This window comes from Emydura macquarii, unplaced genomic scaffold (assembly GCF_026122565.2).
Source record: "Emydura macquarii macquarii isolate MOO-44397 ecotype Brisbane River unplaced genomic scaffold, CSIRO-AGI_Emac_v2 contig_1483, whole genome shotgun sequence".
Classification (NCBI taxonomy): domain Eukaryota; kingdom Metazoa; phylum Chordata; order Testudines; family Chelidae; genus Emydura; species Emydura macquarii.
The window spans coordinates 6,323,664-6,331,794 of record NW_027131620.1 but is presented as its reverse complement, the minus strand read 5'-3'; the positions used below and the strand labels follow the sequence as shown (position 1 = coordinate 6,331,794).

General features: G+C 40.2%; 1 long non-coding RNA gene across 1 annotated transcript in view; it reads left to right on the top strand.

Annotated features, from left to right (window-relative positions):
* The window catches only part of LOC137157024 (uncharacterized), a 73,328-nt gene extending 65,878 nt beyond the window's left edge, over window positions 1-7,450 (top strand). The window contains exon 7 of the long non-coding RNA XR_010920959.1: window positions 1,138-7,450. This is a non-coding gene — a long non-coding RNA (uncharacterized lncRNA). The remainder of the gene's footprint in view (window positions 1-1,137) is intronic.
* The last annotated feature ends 681 nt before the right edge of the window (window positions 7,451-8,131 follow it).

Genomic DNA, 8,131 nt, shown 5'->3' with positions numbered 1-8,131 from the left:
CAAGCAGCTACCAACAATGTCAATGGGAGGGACTCCCTTGTGGGGAGTTAGTGCCCATCTCCAGTTGTCATTGCACGAAGCTGCTTCCCTTGTCCATCAGATTTTGCAATGTGCAGTGACGTGGAGTTGCTTCTTTCCTCTGGGCTGCCTGTGCCCAAGGGCAAATGTTCATTCGCTCTACGCAGAATGATGTAACGCTGGCATGGATGCAGTCCTGTATATATGACAGGAAAACGTAATGTCAGCTGAAAAACTTGAAACAACTGTTCGGTTGTTTCTCAAGGACAGGCAATCTTCTAAAGTTTCTCTCTCTCTGTTACTTAGTATTGCAGGTTATTAGAGCAGTACAAGAAGATTTTTCCATAGCAAAGGTCAGAGGTCTGATGTCTTCCTGAAATTGGTGCAGGAAGCCACATGTAATATGTGTGAAGACACCTTTTACATTGTTATTTCCTCACTCGTTTACTGTAGGCTACCTCGTTTCATATGTCTCTTATCACCATGACTTCTCAAAAGTCCTTAGTGAGAGGACTGGTATGACTAATTCTTCATGTTCTACAGTCAAGCAACTCATCAGTGTTTTCATAAATACTATATAAAAATTGCATTGAGATCAATAGACATCTTCATATTTCCTGGTTGTATGAATCTGGGATAACAAGGCTTTTTAACCAGCAATAAATGCTCTGTAAGGAATGGTCCTGCCCTGGCAGAAAGATGGACTGAGATGACTGAATGGGGTTTTCCATCTCTAACTTCTATGATTTTATGATTCTGTGAAATGAATATTATCATAATGCTGACTAACAAAAACTGCTCATCATGATTTACTATTAATGATCAGCATTATCCTGTTAATTAACGTTTGCACCCTCTGCCCAGACAGATCATTTACAATCTTACACAGAGATTGTTTTAAGAAAAGCTTCAGTACATCATAGAACATGTTTCACAGTAGGGTTGTCATAGCCTCATCTGTAAGCTCTTTACTAATGCACTTTACAAAGTATCTTATAATACACGGATGAGGAATGGGGCTGCATCCAGTAATAATTTCATTAATTATGAATAAAGCATTTACAAATGACACCCTTATTTAAAAATGGCAATGAACTCATTTTTTTTTTTTTAATGCAGATGCAATGTGTAATTTGTGATCCCATAGAAAGCACTGCTGGGAGAGCCGGCCAGTGAAAAGGTCTAGCAGCTGATGAGATTTACGCCATTAAATCAATAAAAAAAAAATACCTCACTGGAGAAAAGAGAAGAGAAGTAGCAAATGGCATCAAAATGAAACTGACCAAGTTCCAAGCTGGTGAATGGAGGGAATGTTTAAAGATGCCAAGGGGTGTTGAAAAATCCAGCCTGGTCTCAGTCAGTGACCTTGGGCTGGGACGGAGGCCAATAAAGCACTATCCTAAGTTGATGGTAAGCCCATATTTTAGCTGGTGTTCTTTCATTTGCAATATATTCAGCTGTCTGGCAGCTCACCAAGACTCGTTAGCTACACAGTCTTTATCACTGCAGTGTTTTGGTTCTGCACATCCCGTAGGATTCCACAAAGGTGGTGGAAAGTTTGTTGATATAAAATACATCACCATGATTGTTTAAGTCCACTATAAACATGTCCCTATTCGTAGCCTATTTAGTGGATAGAACTGAGTGACTATTTCATAGTCAATAATTAAATCCACAGGTCAGCCTCATTGTCTATGTGAATTTGTCTAGTATTATGTTGAATGTATTTGTTATTTGAAATTGTTCACCAAATGATTTCTACAAATGATTCTTGATTGGCCCACGTGCAAGCAATCAGTTGTGAGCACAGCTGGTCAAACCGTTTAGTCCTAATATTCATTCTATGGCCTGTGCTATACAGACTAGATAATCTCATGGTTCATTCTGGCCTTAAACTGTGTGCAGATCAATGAATATTTATTTTGGACAAGATTTTCAAAAGTCACTAGCGAATTTGGGTGTCTGGGTTATTTTGGGCACCCAGCTTCAGATACCGTTCAAGTGTCCTAATTTTGAAGTTTCTGAAAAGTGTGCCATGAGGGAACTCAAAAATGTAGGTAGCCAAAAACATGAGTCACTTTCGAAATGTTTTGGGCTATGAATTTAGCCCTCTTTTTCCATAGCAAGTTATTGGAAAACTAGTCCTGATTTTCTTCAAATGCTTTCATGCATAAGTATTTGCGGGCATTCGAATGAAGACACTTCACACACACACACACACACACACACACACTCTCTCTCTCTCTCTCTCTCTCTGTGTGTGTGTGTGTGTGTGTGTGTGTAGGTTGTTTACAAATTGTTATGCCAACTATTCATTACTCCCGCTAGCAAATAATGAATAACCATGGAGACTCAGTGAGGCGGAAGTTATTACAGATGGAAGGAGCTGAGTAGGAGAAGACTCTTTCACCAGCAATGGGAAGATTATCCGAAGGGCAGATTTGGAGGGAGGTATTAGATGAGTAGAGGGAACTGAGAGGATAGCGGAGAAAGACAAGGTAGAAGCAGTCTATGGAAACCTATAGATACCAGGAGGGCCATTTCAAACTAGATCTTGAAAGGAATTGAGAACTGCTGAAGTTATTTTTTTTCAGATACATTTGTCCTGTAATCATATAATCCATTTAGCAAAATACTTACCTAATTTATCCTGCTCCTGCATGGTATTTTCAGTGAAGGCAAGGGCTAGGAATTTCATGTAAAAGAAATTACCTTGGTAGGGACTTATTTGCAGCATCAACCATCTATCTTTGCAAATACACTGGTACAGATAGACTGCAAACCTGTTTATGTTAGTACCTATTTATTTTAGTGCCAGAAAGGGCAGCCACATATTAAGGTTAAATTATTTTCATGCTCCCAAACAGCTTCTGTGGACGAGCATTGCAGGTTGCCTGGTACTAGAAATAATTGCTGCAAATTAATTTTTGCTGATTTTTTTTCAAATCAGCAAATATAGCAAAAATTAATTTACACTGATTATTTCCAGTCCTGCTGGATGAGACGTACACTCATCCCTCCCTTTCCCAGCCAGGGAAACTAAAGTCAGCCTAATATGTGCACCTGTGATTACCAGTCCCATTGTACGAGACTGGTTTGAAATTCACAATATTCTCGCCAACCGAGAGCAACTTGGTTTTCAGCCCTAGTTGACAGAGGATTTATTTATTAAGGGTTTTCGCTATTTGCTAAAGTGTCTGGGTGGCAATCATTTCACAGGGCTATAAAAATTCTATTTCCTCACGCAGTCAAAAGTAAAATATAAAACACATTTTGAAAAGTGAAGTATAACATTTACATTTTAATCTCACAAAACGCTGTAGTGTCTGACAAAGTAAGTTTTCCCCTGTGTGTGTTTGGGGGGAGGGGGCAAAAAGGGGATAGGCGGGACAATGGATTGGAGTGCAGGTTGTTTCCTGAAAGTAATATGGCAAGTGCAGCACTGTGAATGCCATATAAAAGCTTGTTTGAGAGATTACTACATTTCTATGTGCTTTTAGAGTCAGATTTAGAACAAATAAACACAGAAAAATGCTAGAGGTGCAAATGCACATGTAACTGAGCTTATTTAATTGCCGTAACTGCATGTGTAAAAGAACTAATTATCTGCACAGATAAGCCATACCCATGTACGTTGTTACCCAATTTGCATGTTAACATCCAACACTGGGGTAAAAGTGATTTAGCTGAAGTTAATCCTAATTTACACTGGTGTCAGCTGTATCAGACTCGGGCCCTTTGTGTATTACTAAATTGAGACTGTTTTTTAAGAAGCGGTTGTGTCAAAGTAGATGAGTTCCCATTGGTTGAAACTAGGCTATGCGTTCGGTTTTCAGCTGGACAGCCCTGTTTTTGGAAGGTTTGTCCCTGTCTGGTACTGATATAAAACCAGAAACAGGTTTGTCTGGCATCACCATGGATGCAGAGAGGATGCCATTTTGCAGCGTGCACCACGCCGGCGAGGGTGGGGTGGTGCGCGCTGCAAAATGGCGTCCTCTGTGCGCTGTACAGTGTGTGCGAGGTCACGCTGGCAGGGGCGGGGTTATGAAGGAAGAGGTGGGCCCCTGCCATTCCAGAAGTTCATACAAGCAAGGGGATGTCCTGTATTCTGGGAAGGCATCAGTGTCCACTCTAGTCCAGTCCTATCATTTACATACATACAAGACAGTAAAATTGTACTTCTGTTTTCGTATATATCTATATGTTTAAGACTCACCAGTTTGGGACTGGCTTAGTTTGTGGTGGAATTGCAATGAAATGAAAATTAAATCTATGCCTGATCCTGGAAGTCTGTACCCAAACTCACACTGACTTCAGCAGGGGCAAGATTGGGCCTATAAATCATGTAAGTGATACCAGCGTGCTTGATTAGAAAAGCAGAGCGTCCTTGCTGAATCTGCTTCCACACAAATGCTGCTCCCAAACAAAAACTTCCCCACACCCAAATACATCTCTCTTCTTTCCCCTTCCTATTTGCATCTTTGCAATCAGTGCAAATGGTGAAGTGTGGTGCTGATGCGCTTTGCGCTGCAACAATCAGGCTGTCTGGCCACAACCAGCTCAGATATTTATTTGTTTTACTTCTTTGCCTCTGTGTTAAGGCTCTAGTCTGATTCCGTGGTATTGCTGCAGCCAGTTATGAACTATGTATGAAGTCAAAAATCCCAGCTTAGTGCCCAGAAGGAATATGCAAAGTGCATCGCAACCACGGCTGCGCTATATGAGACTGTTTGTAGCACGATACTATGCAGCATGCACAATACCCAACAATCCTGAGCTCCGTCACAGCCAGGACACCTCTCAAATCCCAGATGTCACATGAAGCCCTCCTCACAAATCCCGAGCATTTGAAGCAATCCGATTCAGCCATGTTTTTGAAAAGTTTCCTCTCCCTCCCTGGGCGGCTGCTGCAGAGAGACTCTAAGGATGGTATTTTAAAACAACCTTCGGCTTACCTTTACATTTGCACACAGCCAATGGACTGCCTGCAAAAGTGACTGCACACCTAGTTAGGGCACAATGCAACCAGACACTAAGTGCACGGCTCAACAGGGATCAATTTAAGCATGTGGTTAGGTGCCTTGCTGTAGTCAGATTTAAGGGCCTTATCCTGAGAAATGCTGAACAGCTGTAACTCCCACCACTCAAGATGTGGCCCTGACTACATGCATTCACATGTCAAATAAGGAAAGAAGGTAATAAACTGCCAGACTCCGATATGTAAGAAACGGAGGTCTGCCCATTTATACAGGTGCCATCAGCTGTATTTGTAACCCACTGGCATGTCCCCCCTCTGAGCCCAGTTTGCAAAAGATACAAGTCGGTTACAGCCTGAGCTAGACCTGAGGCTGCTCATGCTTTTAGCTCTGGAGGTTCTCCAGTTCAGTCCCCAGATAGCCAAGATGGTGACCATCCACAGAAGGAGGAGGAATGAAACTTGGAAGTGTGCTTGAAGAGACTTACAGATTTAGCCCAAGAAGTTAGCTTTTCTCTGAGAGTCAACCTCTCTCCCCCTGAAAATATCCCTTCAGAAGGCTGGGAGGCATTTTTAGGCATGTCCTCCAATTTTCCCCCTGCAAACACAATTAATTGTCTGTGTGTATCATCCAAATGCACATTGCAAATGATTTTTTTGTGTGCAATTTTTGTTTGGGTTGCAATCTGTGGATGAAGCAAGCTGCAATGTTTTCCTGAGCAAATACTTCATTCCAAATGCCATCATGTTTGAAGGGTCGCTTGTGATGTTGGTTCCCGCATCCTCTCAATTTCTCACATGAAATAACTGCCCATTTTGCCCATCTCTGCTGGAGCCAAAAACTGGCTTCATAGGCAAATTGAGAGCATTATTTTAAACCCTCTGACCCAGCTGTGACAGGTAAGTGGTCCTGGGTACCAGAACACATTTCCTTTCCATACTCTCTGGTTTTGGAACTGATTTAGCCCATCTAAACCAAAAATTAAATGCAACATTGGTTTTTGTCCCTCACGCTGAAAAGTTATGAGCATTACTTACGTGGTTCATTAAATTACACTTTACAGAAGTACTGCCTTAAATCGATTCGTTCCTTAAGTAGTGACCTACTGTAGTTCTTTCAAAGTCCTTCTCAGTTCATCCAAACTGTGAGAAAACTAGAATAAGACTATTCCTTATGACACAGATTAGATGCCCTTCTTCAGTTGTTAGCCATACTGTGGATTGAGTCTTTGTGGTATGAAACTAAAGGGATACTGAGATAACTAGAGACAGAGGCACAACATTTGTCAATAGTTATCCCACTGTGGTAGTGGAAATACTGCAATGATTGTCTAAGGCCCGGTTCAGCAAATCACTTAAGTATGTGCTTATATCCTGTTGACTTCAAAGTTAAGCACATGCTTAATTGCTGTTCTTAACTTGGGTCCAAGAAAGTAGAAAGACTGAAATATTTCAGATACAATAGGGTCGTAACTTGGCAAATGGAGACCACTGTAGCCTGAAACAAATCTGACAAGATGATGCAAGAAACAGCTCACACCAATTTATTAAACTAGACATGTCTAGATTGTTTCACAACTCCATACTGTTGGCTTTGGAAAGCATTCCCTTATTTTGTCTATAGATAAAAAAATTGGCATGATAGTCCATTCTCCAGTCTCTACACGACTCTGTATGCACGTTTTAATAATTGGTCTATCCTGAGTAGTTAGCAGAGAAAGGACTAATGGGTCCGAAGCCATGCTCTCTTGACTTGTAAAACATTTGGTCCCAGTCAGATGGTCTTTCTTCAGTCAAAGGCATTTTGGTTGATTATTTTTGCTTTCTCCTGTGGTTAAGAATGTTAGAACTGGCCAAGGCATCACGTTTTCATACAGATCCAAAATTTCCCAGCAGATAGTGGGGGTTTCACTCTTGATCACTAAAGAATATTTAAAATCCAGCTTCATGTCAATTTTTGGAGGATCAGGATCTGGCTTATCTACAGCCTTTCTAGTTTACTGTAATTAGAGCTGGTTGGATTTTTTTTTTTTTTTTTTTTGTCTATGGGCTAGGCTCCCTGGCTGGACTACATTTCCCATGATGCACCATGGTATCCTTTCTACCTGAGATGGTGTGGTGCATCGTGGAATATGTAGACTGTAGCCTGGTTCATAGAGGAGAATTGGGACATGACGCACTCAAACTACAATTCCCATGAAGCACCCCAGTGCAATTTCCAAATGGAAAAATATTAGTTTTCAGCTGAAATTTTTTTCAGTGTTTGATTGAAAACCAAAAAAGTATTCAGATTTAAGTTGTTCAGGTTTTTTGACAAAAGTTGAAATTTTCTGCAGAAAGCAGACATTTTACACAACATTTTGTTTCATCAAAAACTCAATTTTACACCAAAAATGCCTGGTTTTGATGGAAAATTTTTGATCAGCCCTAACTCTAATATCTGTAGCTTTAAATGGACAACAGCTTTTTACAATTACTTGGTGTTTCAGACTTTGATTAATTTTTATTGGATTATTTTCAGTTATTCCAACTGGGGGGGTGATGTAAAACTAATAAGTGTTTTAAATTATTTGCTGATTTTTTTTCTCCTGCGCATCTTGAAAACATTCTTATTAGATTAGTGATTTAAATATAAAGTGAGAGAGTCTCCGCTAGTGTAAATCCCTGTAAGATCTATTGAACTGAAGTCAGTAGATCTACCCTGATTTATACCAGCTGAGAATCTTACCTAAAGTTCTATTTAAAGCCACATTTTTTTAAAACAGTAGCATCTATTATTATGACTGAAAAGTCTTCATCTTACCCACAGACTAAATGGAAAGATATATTTCCTCTAGGATATGCCGATCACCATAAAGTCAGATAACAGAACTATAATTCAGGAAAGAGTTGGCATAGGGAAATACAAGCTGGTTAGATGAAGAGAAGCACCATTTTGTGTGAATTAGGTATAAATGGTTAGTAGCTCTTTCAAGATTTTCATTCCCATTCCCCATTTTACGAAATACATTTAATTCTTTGTCAGTGTGCTGCCATGAAAAATAACAAATATAATTTTTGAAAGGAACCACAAAGAAATACAACTGCTCCCAGAAAGATCCACTGGTGATACACTGAGAGTAATGTACTCCGCTTTGA